General features: G+C 45.1%; 4 long non-coding RNA genes across 6 annotated transcripts; 2 read left to right on the forward strand and 2 right to left on the reverse strand.

Moving 5' to 3' along the window:
* Positions 1 to 1,500: 1,500 nt before the first annotated feature.
* LOC148934309 (uncharacterized) lies at positions 1,501 to 3,276 on the reverse strand. Of its 2 annotated transcripts, XR_016134428.1 has the most exons (4): positions 2,588 to 3,276; positions 2,028 to 2,173; positions 1,844 to 1,915; positions 1,501 to 1,736 (listed from the first exon to the last, which is right to left on the reverse strand). It is a non-coding gene; the product is annotated as an uncharacterized LOC148934309 (long non-coding RNA). The 2 variants fall into 2 exon arrangements; XR_016134427.1 differs by lacking the exon at positions 2,588 to 3,276 and having other exon boundaries at positions 2,028 to 2,543.
* Positions 3,277 to 3,877: 601 nt separating this feature from the next.
* LOC148934310 (uncharacterized) lies at positions 3,878 to 4,615 on the forward strand. Its single transcript, XR_016134670.1, has 2 exons — positions 3,878 to 3,916; positions 4,376 to 4,615. It is a non-coding gene; the product is annotated as an uncharacterized LOC148934310 (long non-coding RNA).
* Positions 4,616 to 11,562: 6,947 nt separating this feature from the next.
* On the reverse strand, positions 11,563 to 13,338 carry LOC148934311 (uncharacterized). Of its 2 annotated transcripts, XR_016134426.1 has the most exons (4): positions 12,650 to 13,338; positions 12,090 to 12,235; positions 11,906 to 11,977; positions 11,563 to 11,798 (listed from the first exon to the last, which is right to left on the reverse strand). It is a non-coding gene; the product is annotated as an uncharacterized LOC148934311 (long non-coding RNA). The 2 variants fall into 2 exon arrangements; XR_016134425.1 differs by lacking the exon at positions 12,650 to 13,338 and having other exon boundaries at positions 12,090 to 12,605.
* Positions 13,339 to 13,939: 601 nt separating this feature from the next.
* On the forward strand, positions 13,940 to 14,677 carry LOC148934312 (uncharacterized). Its single transcript, XR_016134669.1, has 2 exons — positions 13,940 to 13,978; positions 14,438 to 14,677. It is a non-coding gene; the product is annotated as an uncharacterized LOC148934312 (long non-coding RNA).
* The last annotated feature ends 119 nt before the right edge of the window (positions 14,678 to 14,796 follow it).

The following is a 14,796-nucleotide window of genomic DNA, read 5'->3' on the forward strand; positions in this document are numbered from 1 at the left end:
TATGCGATTCCACTCCTCAAATTTTGCAACCAATTTCTCAGTATATATATGCCCTATACTCATCTCATTACTCCAAATATTCACACACCAAATATTCACACATCTTACATTATAATTACTTCCTCCCATGGTAATTAACTTCCCCAAATTGGCAAAATTTCATATATTTAAAGGTATGTTATGGTATCATTTCTAGTTTATATTTCACTTTCTCATTGCATTTTCTTTGTTTTATCATTGAATTTTCTATGATCATCTATTTTAAGCACTTACCATAGAAAAAAGAAAACAGAAACGATGGAATTTATCTTCCTCGATGATCTACATCCTAACATACTTATGAGTCATCAAAAGTTCGGTGAGAGAGGAAGGACAAGGGGTTGTTGTGACTAATATAAAGAGTTCTTTGTGTGATTATTATGTTCCTAATATGTGATCTTACCATAGACAAAAAAAAAAAAAGAAACGATGGAATTTACCTTCCTCGATGATCTACATCCTAACATACTTCTGAGTCATCAAAAGTTCGGTGAGCGAGGAAGGACAAGGGGCTGTTGTGACTAATATAAAGAGTGAGTGAAACTGAGACGGAAGATGCTACATTAACAGTGAGTGTAAGAACCAACTACTAGCAAAAAATCTTATAGAAACAAGGATGTAAATGGTGTATTTGTTGAAATTGGCATGACTCCATAAGGGAGAAACAAGGATGAACATTTCGTTTCTGAGCTAAAGAGCCATTTTCAAATAGTATTCGATCAATTATGTATTAATCAATATTCGATTGATTGGTCTGAGGTTATCGACAAAAAAGATTTTTCTAAGCCACTTCGTTTGTTTTTGTCCAAGTCACATGACCTTGACACGGAGCTGGAACTGCTGACTATGACGCATGCGCTGACTATGGATATGATGCCGGAAATAGGCCGATTTTATATCATCCTTCAATTCGAATTGGCAATATTAAATTTCGTACAATAATATTTATCTTTTCACAAAATTATTTTACAATATAAAGTTAATATGAAGAAAAATCAATAAGCCGTGCAACGCACAAGGTTGATACTAGTATAAATAGAAAACAAACTTTGAGTGTCTTTATAGTTGGAATGAGATCTGAAAAGACAAGAAATCAGGGCAAATCCCTCTGTCACGTTCCAGTAGGTCGATGGGTTTGCACCCAGAAGAGTCAGCGTCCCGTTGGAGTGTCTCTAGCCCTTCGTGCATTGACAGTGGATCGTTCGGCGGGTGGTATGTAAAGGTTACATCTGTTTGCTTGTTTCACGAAGAGATCTCAGCAAACCGATGAGTTGGAACGTGTAATACCCGCGCCAGTTTATAATTATTTGTGTTCAATATAGTAATGTGGAACTAGAGAAGTAACGTCCCCTCCTTTATTTTAAATAAATGGAACGCGAGCCTTTATTGAAGCTAATTCTTTCTTTTATCATTTTCGTTACAAGATGATAGAAATAAAAAAAAAAAGGATGAGCGAGCAAATTAGAACAGACTAAAGATACACTTCGGACTAAAGAAGTTCGAATATCCTTCTACATACACAAACTATCAAACTAGCTTTCCAATGAGTTACATGAAGTAAAAGATCGGGATGTGAGCCTTCAAACAAGCCCTTCGGTTTTCTTCCTGTAGGCCCGAACCACGGCCCGTTCCCGAGAAGCCCGTCAGGCCGAGGATAGCGGGCTGGGCCGGGAGCAATACAGCAGCCAAGTCTTGCTCTACCCGAAAGGAAATTGAGACAATGACAAAAGTTAACAAAACCTCATATAACAAATGTGGAAATCTGCCAAGTAAGAGGAAATTCTAGGAAATGAGACAACAATACCTTGCAAAAGTGAACACAAGTTGTACTAAAAATAGCAAGCATACTCCTGCACCTCCCCACCTCAACCGAGAGCTGCAATGAGAAAACAAAGGTTCTTAAAACTAAGGAGTACAAGGCTGCAAAATCTGTGTACTAAACAATAAATTAAGGAGGGACAAACTGAGATAAAACAAGTAGAGTTTACCTCTCAATGCTGCCAAAAAAAAATTGGAGGCTTGCCTCATTTGGAGTGGCAACTTATCCTTGACCGACTCCTTGCCATTCAACTAACCCAAACCGTCGCCCTCCAGCTGCACCAATTCAGTCCAACCCGAGCAGCCACCTGCTCCCCTGCACATCAAACAAATAACCTAATGAAGGTAGTACTTAGGCTTCAAGAAAGAGACAAATGAAATGAATTAAAGGTGCCATCTGCAGCATGAGAACAAAGAGCTTTGACAGCCCATTTAATTTCCCCTAAGGTACACAAAATCAGCCTATAAAAAGCCCCTCCACCACACTTATGAACTCCCTTCCGCATACTTCAAACTTCCAGCAACATAACAAGATTGAGAGTAGGAGAGCTTGAGTTCTAAGAGCTGAAAATTCAAGCAGCTGGGGTTTCAAGAGGTAATACACCCCCATCCTTTTTCTTAATCAATCTTTCATGTCATCATGTAGAAACACTAGAACCAGAAGCAATAAGCTACTGCCTTTACATCAAAAAGCAACAGCTTAAGTAGTTTTCACAGCATAGAAACTCACATGTTGTTGCAACTGCCTTCAAATGTTAAAAGCCCCACCACAGTGGCACTTTATAACCATTTCAAGATCAATACTTTAGCCTAAAGATCAAGCTCATTGCAGTGAGCTAAACATTAGCTCAAAACTCACAAACTCAAGTCACAATAATAAAAAAAAAGGCCACCAACATAACTACTGTCCAAATCTCAACAAAATACATAGAAGGGAGTATAAGAACGTAGCTTTAGGGCCGAAGGGATCCTCGGAGACCGCCGGCGACGGCGAGGCCATGAGGGCAGCCGCGGGGACTCCACGGCAAGCTCCAGCTTCCGAGGTGAAGACGGTATCGCGTACACCAAGCAACGGCAGGATGGCCATTTGCAGAGCCCGATCCCAGCGTCGAATCGCCGTGGCTGTGGCTGCCTCGGCGGCGCATCCAGACGATGATGGCTGCGATAGCGATGAGGGGAAACGCAGCTCGACGGAGGGCCGGCGGCGCTGGCGGAGCGGAGCTGTGGGTGCACAGAGAGAGAGAGAGAGGCGATGCTCCCTCTCCTTCTCCGACGGTGCGACACCAGCGACGAGCGGCAGCCGCAAGGTGGCGGCGGCGGGTGGCGGCGTTGACGACGAGATGGCGGCGACCGGGTGAGGCGGCGATACCACCGAGAGAGATGAGGGAGGTTGGATTAGGGCTAGTGTTGATTTGGGGAAGATGAGGGATGAGAGAGAGGCCGATGGATTGAAGGAAGGGAGAGTAGTATTTGGGCCTCTTTAATTCTAGCATTTGGGTTTTCTTTTTAGATGTTGGGCCTCCTAAATTTTATTTTGTGTTGGGCTGGTGATGAAGGTATTAATTTGGGTCACTAATTAAATTAAAGTAGGTGTGAGGAATCTAATTAAATCATGGGCCTTACTATATTATGGACTTAATAATTAATAGCCCGCAAATTAATTCCACGAAGATAAGTCTAATTTTTCCGGAAATTAGCAAGAGTGCTCAAATGATTAATTTTAAGAAATTACGATACGCTAACGATGAATAGACCTCGAGCCAAATTTTTAATACTTGAATAAATAGCATAGGAGGTAGCACCCTCTAGCTAAGCGAATAATTTTCCCAATTTAATTAAATCAGATCTGCTGATTTAATTAATACTCAAGAATTTTAGAACTCTTCTAGAAAATTTAGAGAAAGAATAAAATGATCACGCACTGAGGATGCATTCATGTCTAAGCTTAATGGATATCTCAAAATCTAATTAAGTATCTTTTTATTTCCTAAAGGGACGTCTTCGAACGTCATCTAAAACCAAGTTAAGGAAATTTCCGGAAGGAGCTTTAGCTTTTGAGGTGAGCATTCTTTTAAAACGTGTTTCTAGTATGAAAATGTGAAATTTTGCTCAAGTATGTTGTCATGCCATGTTTTGTTTTATGATTACCTATCTGCTTGGCTATGCCAATTCAAGTTAAATCGAATTCGGGTCCCAGTAGGGCCGCAAACCCTACTCGGACTAGTGTACACATAAGGGGACCGTGAGCTAACAAAAGGGGTTGGCCGGTCCAGTGACCGTCGTGGAATGTGGCCACATTCCCGGTTCACACAAGGTTCAGATATGGTATATCTATGTTACGTGATTGCGCAATCAAAATTCTTATGAAAGGAAAAGTATTTAGAGACTCGGGCCTTTTAAATAAAAACCCCGTGATCTCTCAACTGTGGCTTGACAATTAAAATCAAAACTGTTTTTGGCAATGTGCTCACTGAGTATATCAAATACTCAGCCCTGCATGTTATTTTCAAATGTGCAGGTTGAACGTGGACGGGCAGGCGATGGTGTTGGGCATGAATCCTCGCATAAGTCAATAGGTAGCCCAGGGTAGTATGTCTCCATACATACTGCCTTGTCTTGGACGTTTCCGCTGTAATAGGATTCTATGTTAGAAGGATTGTGAACCTAGACCGCACTCTGACTTTATGTTGTCCCATTTCACTTTCACCTGCGGGACTTTTGTCCTAGGCTTCTTCTTTTAAATCATGATTTTTTTTCATCCCTTGACTCTAAGGTACTATTGAATCACGTTTAGATGCAGTCACTATCATTAGGAAGTTTGTGGTCGTGACAGAGTGGTATCAGAGCACCGTTCTTTCGCTCTGGACCCAAGAACCTTCCTTCAAGCCTTAGTCTAGAATGATAGCACTAGGCTAGAACATGACTTAAATAGAAAGTTAAAGGACCCAACACCTCGACTCGTCACGTTCAACCGCAGCAAAAGAGGTAAATACCTTTTGTTTCTTGAAAAAGTCTTTTTCAAAAAGGGGATAATAATGTTTTAAGTCATGGAAAAACTATGCAATCTCTTTGAAGAAAATGTGTCTTTCATGAAACATTGTGAGTGCTTTTGAACACTAAGTGTAATGTGCTATGCATGACCAGCTATGTGATCTTGGACTTATGGTGATAGTGTTGATAACTCACATCTGGGACTATGCATGCAAACCTAGAACGCCTAAGGAGGTACATTAGGCTAGAGTATCTATGAACGAATAGTCGTGAATGACAACTCTTGCACCGCTTCCAAGAGCGATGAAATCAACGGAAAAATGCAAGATAGGGCGAACCCCTAACTTTACTTGAAATATAGAACTTTAAATGCGAACTACGGCGTACTGTATTACGACCTTTACGAACGTCCAATATTATGAGGGCCCACGTGTCACTCAAAACGAATACTAATACGATCTACCCCTATCAGGGAAAACCCTAACGGTTTATCGATACGACGGCTAGTACTATATATTTCACTATACATATTACTTCTATACTTTATTTTCTCTTTTTCGCGTTTTTGAGAGCCCATTCTTTCGTACAGATGGCACGACAGCGCTACACCCATCGTAGGCCGCTCCGAGCTGGCGCGGATTCCGAGGCAGTGATTCGCTACTACCGGTCCTACCGCCGCTGCCATGGGGATACGCTGGCAGAGTTCGTAGCTCACTACGCAAAGTTATGGGAGGAGGCCAACTGTCACGGGGTGAAGCCCTACGAGGGTATCATGAGGCTCGTCGGTCTGTTTCCTGAGGAGTGGCAGAGTTGGATGACGGCCACTGCCGAGTTGTACACGTCGTCCCCGCCTCCCACATATGAGCCTATTGGGGATATGCCCGGTTTTCTTAGCGCAGTCTCCGCAGGGTGCTTCCACTTCGGTGATGGGCCCCCACCAGGGACGCAGGCGCCCGGAAGCGAGGGATTCCGCAGGTTGCCACCCTTGGCCCTCATGCGGGGTGCAGGCGGAGTATTCGAGGAGGGGCAGTCGTCTCGAGCTCCCGCCCACGAGAGGGGCCGAGTAGAGGTTACGCCCGACTCGAGTGATGAGACCGAGTCTATGGGGAGCAGCACGGCGGATGAGGATGACGACGAGAACCCAGAGGAGGAGGGCGTACACGACGATGAGGTCAGTGAGGAGGACTCCGAGGGAGAGGACTCGGATGAGGAGCCCGAGGAAGTTTTGGAGTGGGGCGAGATGCAGGAGGATGGTTCCGCTGAGGAGGAGCCACAGGTTGGCGGCCTCGCTGATTTGGAGTTGGAGTTCATTCCCCCACCACCAGCCGGACCACCACCAGAGATACCTCCACCCCCAGTGGAGCCCCACCCGGAGACGTTACGGTTGTCCCAGCAACCGATAGATTTGACTTCTTTCAGCGAACTGTATCATCGCATTTGGCGTATGCGCAGAGAGTTGGCCGCCGGGACCGATATTCCCTTTGCACCAGTGGCAGCCCCGGGGCCATCAGAGCCGGTGGCAGTGCCGGAGCACCCCGAGGAGCCGGTGCCTCCGATCGAGACGTCCCATCAGGGGACTAGTCATGGCGACCCGATGTGGATCAGCAGCGACTCTGAGCAGGACTGATTGAGCAGGCCTCAGGCGTGTTTATCGTAGTAGCTTAGCATCATGTTTTCCCTTTCCATGTATCGAACCTTTTAGGAGTTTCTTATTTTCCTGATTGCCCTCACATGTATCAGATTGTAAGTCCTCGCTAGAGGCAATTTTCTTCGATTATGACATGTGATGTTTCTTGGCTACGTTACTTGCCCTTGATATTATTGCTCCTTGTGTTCAAGAAAATGGTGCATTTAATGAACCTAATGCTTGCGATCATGACTTTCGACGAGTATAAATCCATGTTAACCTTGTTATCCTTAGAACAGAATGCCACCAAGGAGACGTGCCGGACGGCCAAGAAGGAATGGCGAGGTGCCACAAAATGTACCACGAGGAAATGGAGCGGGAAGAGGGATGACCCCACCACCTCCTCCGCCGCCTCCACCTCCACAGGAGCGGCGAGTAGAGGAACTTTTTCTGAGACAAAACCCTCCGGTTTTCAATGGTTTAGGGGACCCAGTTGTGGCTGAAAACTGGATACGCGCCATGGAACGTATCTTCAACTTCCTGCACTGCAACGATCAGGAACGCTTGACTTGTGTGACCTTCCAACTGACAGGATCAGCTGATTTCTGGTGGGAGGCACGAAAGAAAATTTTGACCCCGGAACAACTGGCTCAGATGACTTGGGATGAGTTCAAAACTGGAATGTATGACAAGTACATCCCGAAGAGTTACCGTAAGGCTAAGGAAGTGGAATTTTATAATCTGAAACAAGGGCGGATGTCCGTTACTGAGTATGACAGAATGTTCTGCGACATGTCTCGCTATGCGCCTGACCAAGTCGATACTGATGAGAAGATGGCTGAGAAGTTTTGTGCCGGTCTGAGGTACGAAATAAAGATGGCCTTGGCAAGCCTTGGAGGGTTGTCATACCCTGAATCACTAAGTCGAGCTTTGGATATCGAGGCTGCTATGCCCAAAGAAAAGTCTATTGTGCCTGTTGCCACAACACCACCTCAACAACAGCACAACTTCCGAGAGAAAAGAAAGTGGGATGGAGATCGTACTCCAAATGAAACTAAGAGATCACAACTTGCTCTGAAGCCACCGCAGAACGGTGGAAGGCAAATTGCTCCAAATCAGATGATGGAGTACCGACCTAGAGCCCCTCCCTGTGCTAAGTGCTCAAAGAATCATCATGGGGAGTGCAAAGCTGGGACTGATAGGTGCTTCTACTGTGGCAAGGGTGGACACTTCTCCAGAGAATGCCCGGATAGGAACGCTGGAGTCAGAGGGAGACAGAACTATCAAGGGCAGCGTCCACAACTGCGGGCACTTCAAGCTGAGCCGAAAGGAAAAGCGGCCCTACCCCAAGCTCCGCAACACCAGCGGCAGTTACGGCAGAGGCTTCCCACTCAGCCCAGAGCTTTTGCACTGAGACAGAGGCAGCCTAAGACGGAGCCAGGGAACCAAGAGCAGGGCAATCTGGCAGGTATGGGAACTCTCCTCAACATACCTATAGCCATTTTGTTTGATACTGGTGCATCACACTCGTTCATATCAGCACCTTGTGTGGATACCTTAGAACTGCCTACTGACGAAGTAAAACATAAGATGAGGGTGTCCTCACCCGTAGGAGGCCTTATAGACATCACACGAACTTGCTCAAACGTAGAATTCAATATGGGAAACCTTAGGTTAGTGGCTCACAATTTGCATGTGATGTTGATGTGGAGCGTCGACATCATATTGGGAATGGATTGGTTAGCCGAAAACTACGCTACCATTCTTTGTAAGGAAAGGCAGATCTCGCTGCAATACCCAGGAAGGGAACCCACAATCTTCCACGGAATCTCCATGAGGCGACGAAAGTCCATAATTTCTGCACTACAAGCAACCACTATGATAAGGAAAGGATACCCTGCATACCTCGTTTACCTGAATGGAGAAGAGAAAGAGGACCGTAAGATTGAAGATGTAGCAGTGGTACGAGAATTCCCAGATGTCTTCCCAGACGCACTACCGGGATTGCCGCCAGACAGGCAATTAGAATTCACAATCGATCTCGAACCAGGATCGGCCCCAGTATCTAAGGCACCATACAGAATGGCGCCTAAGGAGTTAGAAGAACTCAAGATACAGTTACAGGAACTGCTAGACCTAGGCTTCATCCGACCCAGTGTGTCACCATGGGGCGCACCAGTGCTCTTCGTGAAGAAGAAGGACGGAACACTGAGAATGTGTATCGACTACCGAGAGTTGAACAAGCTGACGCTCAAGAACAAATACCCTCTACCGAGGATTGATGATCTGTTCGACCAACTTCGAGGGGCTGGTGTATTCTCGAAAATGGACTTGAGATCAGGCTATCACCAATTGAAAGTCCGACATGACGATGTGCCCAAAACAGCATTCCGCACCAGATACGGCCACTACGAATTCACTGTAATGCCTTTCGGGCTCACAAATGCCCCGGCAGTGTTCATGGACTTAATGAACCGCGTGTTTCACCCATACTTGGACAAGTTTGTCCTAGTCTTTATAGATGATGTACTCATCTACTCTAAGAACGAGAAGGAACACGAGGAACATCTGAGAACCACCTTAGAGACGTTGAGAGCCGAGAAACTCTATGCTAAGTTTAGCAAGTGTGAGTTCTGGCTCAACGAGGTGAATTTCCTCGGACACATAGTAACCGCAGATGGGATCCGAGTGGACCCTGCAAAGGTGGAGGCAGTACAACGTTGGCAGTCACCGACCACACCGAGTGAAATTCGAAGTTTCTTAGGTTTGGCTGGATATTATCGGAGGTTCATTGAAGGATTTTCTAAAATAGCCAGACCATTGACTCAGCAGCTCAAGAAAGGAGCTAAGGTCAATTGGACGCCGGAGTGCGAAGCAAGCTTCCAGTTGTTAAAAGAAAAGTTGACCACCGCACCAGTCCTAGCCGTGCCAGCGCCAGAAGCAGGCTATGTAGTGTACACCGATGCTTCAAAGGTCGGACTTGGATGCGTATTGATGCAGGATGGCAAGGTGATTGCTTATGCGTCACGCCAACTCAGGCCACACGAGTTAAACTACCCTACTCATGATTTGGAACTAGCGGCAGTAGTACATGCCCTGAAGATTTGGAGACATCATCTCTACGGAGTTCGATGTGAGATCTTCACGGACCACAAGAGCCTTAAGTACTTTTTCGAGCAGAAGGATTTAAATATGCGACAACGTAGATGGCTCGAATTAGTCAAGGATTATGACTGTGGTATAAATTACCACCCAGGCAAGGCGAATGTAGTGGCAGATGCCTTGAGCAGGAAAACTACACCCCAAGTGGCCACCTTCCTTACACAAAGTGAGGAACTCATACGGGAATTCGCTAAGATGCGATTGGAGGTAGTAAGAGCACCAGAGACGGTGGAGAGTAGAATCGCCACTTTAGTGATTGAGCCAGACTTAAGAGCCAGAATTGTTGAGGCTCAGAGGAGTGATGAAGCATTTGAGAAAATTCGACTTAAGGTGAGGACGGGAAAAGAGGTGAATTACCGCGAAGAAGCGGATAACGCCCTCACTTTTGAAGGGAGATTATGCGTGCCCAATGACGAGGCTCTCAGAAATGAGATCATGAGCGAAGCACATGAGACACCCTACACCGCCCACCCAGGAGGTACGAAAATGTATCAAGATATGAAGAAGCATTTTTGGTGGGATGGCATGAAGAGGAGCATAGCGTCGTTTGTAGAAAGGTGCCTAACATGTCAACAAGTGAAGGCTCTACATCAACGACCCTATGGGAAATTACAACCCCTAGAAATTCCCGAGTGGAAGTGGGAGCACGTTGCAATGGATTTCGTGACAGGATTGCCAAAGTCCCAACGAGGAAATACAGCTATTTGGGTGATTATAGATCGCCTCACCAAGAGCGCCCACTTTGTACCAGTTCGTATCACTTACGGATCGGACAAGTTAGCTCAGATCTATGTGCAAGAGATCATACGATTACATGGAATACCGGTGACGATCACATCAGACAGGGATCCAAAATTTACTTCTAGATTTTGGATAAGCCTGCAGCAAGAGCTGGGCACTAGATTGAATTTCAGTACTGCATTCCATCCACAGACAGATGGGCAGTCTGAAAGAACGATCCAGACCTTGGAGGATATGCTAAGAGCCGTAGTGCTCGACCGCGGAGGAAAATGGGAGCCAGTATTGCCACTTATAGAGTTTGCTTACAACAACAGTTACCAAGCAACTATAAACATGGCCCCATATGAAGCACTGTATGGGAGGAAATGTAGATCACCACTTTATTGGGATGAGGTCGGTGAGAGAAAGACGCTTGGACCGGATTCTGTAGAGGAAATGATAGAGATCGTCCGTCAGATCCGTGAGAGAATCAAGGAAGCTCAAGACAGGCAGAAGTCTTACGCGGATGCTCGCCGCACCGACCTGCAATTCGAGGCGGGAGACAAAGTTTTTCTAAAGGTATCTCCGTCTAAAGGGATTACGAGATTTGGCGTCAAGGGCAAGCTAAGACCACGTTTCATCGGACCCTACGAGATTCTAGAAGAAGTCGGTCCTGTGGCGTACAGATTGGCACTCCCACCGAGTTTCGGGAACGTGCACAATGTCTTTCACGTGTCACAATTGAGGAAATATGTGTTCGACCCAAAACACATAGTCCATCAAGAGGAAATGGTTTTGGAACCAGATTTAAGCTATGAAGAGAAACCAGAGGCAATCGTGGATAGGAAAGTCAAGGAGTTGAGGAATAAATCCATTGTAACAGTGAAAGTTCTATGGAAGCACCATGGTCACGAGGAAGCTACGTGGGAACTAGAAGACAAGATGAAGGAAAAGTACCCAGAGCTTTTTGAGTAACTTAAGCAAAAAAATTTCGGGACGAAATTTTCGTTAAGGAGGGTAGAATGTAATACCCGCGCCAGTTTATAATTATTTGTGTTCAATATAGTAATGTGGAACTAGAGAAGTAACGTCCCCTCCTTTATTTTAAATAAATGGAACGCGAGCCTTTATTGAAGCTAATTCTTTCTTTTATCATTTTCGTTACAAGATGATAGAAATAAAAAAAAAAAGGATGAGCGAGCAAATTAGAACAGACTAAAGATACACTTCGGACTAAAGAAGTTCGAATATCCTTCTACATACACAAACTATCAAACTAGCTTTCCAATGAGTTACATGAAGTAAAAGATCGGGATGTGAGCCTTCAAACAAGCCCTTCGGTTTTCTTCCTGTAGGCCCGAACCACGGCCCGTTCCCGAGAAGCCCGTCAGGCCGAGGATAGCGGGCTGGGCCGGGAGCAATACAGCAGCCAAGTCTTGCTCTACCCGAAAGGAAATTGAGACAATGACAAAAGTTAACAAAACCTCATATAACAAATGTGGAAATCTGCCAAGTAAGAGGAAATTCTAGGAAATGAGACAACAATACCTTGCAAAAGTGAACACAAGTTGTACTAAAAATAGCAAGCATACTCCTGCACCTCCCCACCTCAACCGAGAGCTGCAATGAGAAAACAAAGGTTCTTAAAACTAAGGAGTACAAGGCTGCAAAATCTGTGTACTAAACAATAAATTAAGGAGGGACAAACTGAGATAAAACAAGTAGAGTTTACCTCTCAATGCTGCCAAAAAAAAATTGGAGGCTTGCCTCATTTGGAGTGGCAACTTATCCTTGACCGACTCCTTGCCATTCAACTAACCCAAACCGTCGCCCTCCAGCTGCACCAATTCAGTCCAACCCGAGCAGCCACCTGCTCCCCTGCACATCAAACAAATAACCTAATGAAGGTAGTACTTAGGCTTCAAGAAAGAGACAAATGAAATGAATTAAAGGTGCCATCTGCAGCATGAGAACAAAGAGCTTTGACAGCCCATTTAATTTCCCCTAAGGTACACAAAATCAGCCTATAAAAAGCCCCTCCACCACACTTATGAACTCCCTTCCGCATACTTCAAACTTCCAGCAACATAACAAGATTGAGAGTAGGAGAGCTTGAGTTCTAAGAGCTGAAAATTCAAGCAGCTGGGGTTTCAAGAGGTAATACACCCCCATCCTTTTTCTTAATCAATCTTTCATGTCATCATGTAGAAACACTAGAACCAGAAGCAATAAGCTACTGCCTTTACATCAAAAAGCAACAGCTTAAGTAGTTTTCACAGCATAGAAACTCACATGTTGTTGCAACTGCCTTCAAATGTTAAAAGCCCCACCACAGTGGCACTTTATAACCATTTCAAGATCAATACTTTAGCCTAAAGATCAAGCTCATTGCAGTGAGCTAAACATTAGCTCAAAACTCACAAACTCAAGTCACAATAATAAAAAAAAAGGCCACCAACATAACTACTGTCCAAATCTCAACAAAATACATAGAAGGGAGTATAAGAACGTAGCTTTAGGGCCGAAGGGATCCTCGGAGACCGCCGGCGACGGCGAGGCCATGAGGGCAGCCGCGGGGACTCCACGGCAAGCTCCAGCTTCCGAGGTGAAGACGGTATCGCGTACACCAAGCAACGGCAGGATGGCCATTTGCAGAGCCCGATCCCAGCGTCGAATCGCCGTGGCTGTGGCTGCCTCGGCGGCGCATCCAGACGATGATGGCTGCGATAGCGATGAGGGGAAACGCAGCTCGACGGAGGGCCGGCGGCGCTGGCGGAGCGGAGCTGTGGGTGCACAGAGAGAGAGAGAGAGGCGATGCTCCCTCTCCTTCTCCGACGGTGCGACACCAGCGACGAGCGGCAGCCGCAAGGTGGCGGCGGCGGGTGGCGGCGTTGACGACGAGATGGCGGCGACCGGGTGAGGCGGCGATACCACCGAGAGAGATGAGGGAGGTTGGATTAGGGCTAGTGTTGATTTGGGGAAGATGAGGGATGAGAGAGAGGCCGATGGATTGAAGGAAGGGAGAGTAGTATTTGGGCCTCTTTAATTCTAGCATTTGGGTTTTCTTTTTAGATGTTGGGCCTCCTAAATTTTATTTTGTGTTGGGCTGGTGATGAAGGTATTAATTTGGGTCACTAATTAAATTAAAGTAGGTGTGAGGAATCTAATTAAATCATGGGCCTTACTATATTATGGACTTAATAATTAATAGCCCGCAAATTAATTCCACGAAGATAAGTCTAATTTTTCCGGAAATTAGCAAGAGTGCTCAAATGATTAATTTTAAGAAATTACGATACGCTAACGATGAATAGACCTCGAGCCAAATTTTTAATACTTGAATAAATAGCATAGGAGGTAGCACCCTCTAGCTAAGCGAATAATTTTCCCAATTTAATTAAATCAGATCTGCTGATTTAATTAATACTCAAGAATTTTAGAACTCTTCTAGAAAATTTAGAGAAAGAATAAAATGATCACGCACTGAGGATGCATTCATGTCTAAGCTTAATGGATATCTCAAAATCTAATTAAGTATCTTTTTATTTCCTAAAGGGACGTCTTCGAACGTCATCTAAAACCAAGTTAAGGAAATTTCCGGAAGGAGCTTTAGCTTTTGAGGTGAGCATTCTTTTAAAACGTGTTTCTAGTATGAAAATGTGAAATTTTGCTCAAGTATGTTGTCATGCCATGTTTTGTTTTATGATTACCTATCTGCTTGGCTATGCCAATTCAAGTTAAATCGAATTCGGGTCCCAGTAGGGCCGCAAACCCTACTCGGACTAGTGTACACATAAGGGGACCGTGAGCTAACAAAAGGGGTTGGCCGGTCCAGTGACCGTCGTGGAATGTGGCCACATTCCCGGTTCACACAAGGTTCAGATATGGTATATCTATGTTACGTGATTGCGCAATCAAAATTCTTATGAAAGGAAAAGTATTTAGAGACTCGGGCCTTTTAAATAAAAACCCCGTGATCTCTCAACTGTGGCTTGACAATTAAAATCAAAACTGTTTTTGGCAATGTGCTCACTGAGTATATCAAATACTCAGCCCTGCATGTTATTTTCAAATGTGCAGGTTGAACGTGGACGGGCAGGCGATGGTGTTGGGCATGAATCCTCGCATAAGTCAATAGGTAGCCCAGGGTAGTATGTCTCCATACATACTGCCTTGTCTTGGACGTTTCCGCTGTAATAGGATTCTATGTTAGAAGGATTGTGAACCTAGACCGCACTCTGACTTTATGTTGTCCCATTTCACTTTCACCTGCGGGACTTTTGTCCTAGGCTTCTTCTTTTAAATCATGATTTTTTTTCATCCCTTGACTCTAAGGTACTATTGAATCACGTTTAGATGCAGTCACTATCATTAGGAAGTTTGTGGTCGTGACAGAACGTCTGCGAAGTTAGTGGTCCATTGACTTCCTTTAGCTCGTC

Source organism: Salvia hispanica, chromosome 1 (genome assembly GCF_029641045.1).
Source record: "Salvia hispanica isolate PSC_SH4W2 chromosome 1, Shi_PSC_v1, whole genome shotgun sequence".
Classification (NCBI taxonomy): Eukaryota; Viridiplantae; Streptophyta; class Magnoliopsida; order Lamiales; family Lamiaceae; genus Salvia; species Salvia hispanica.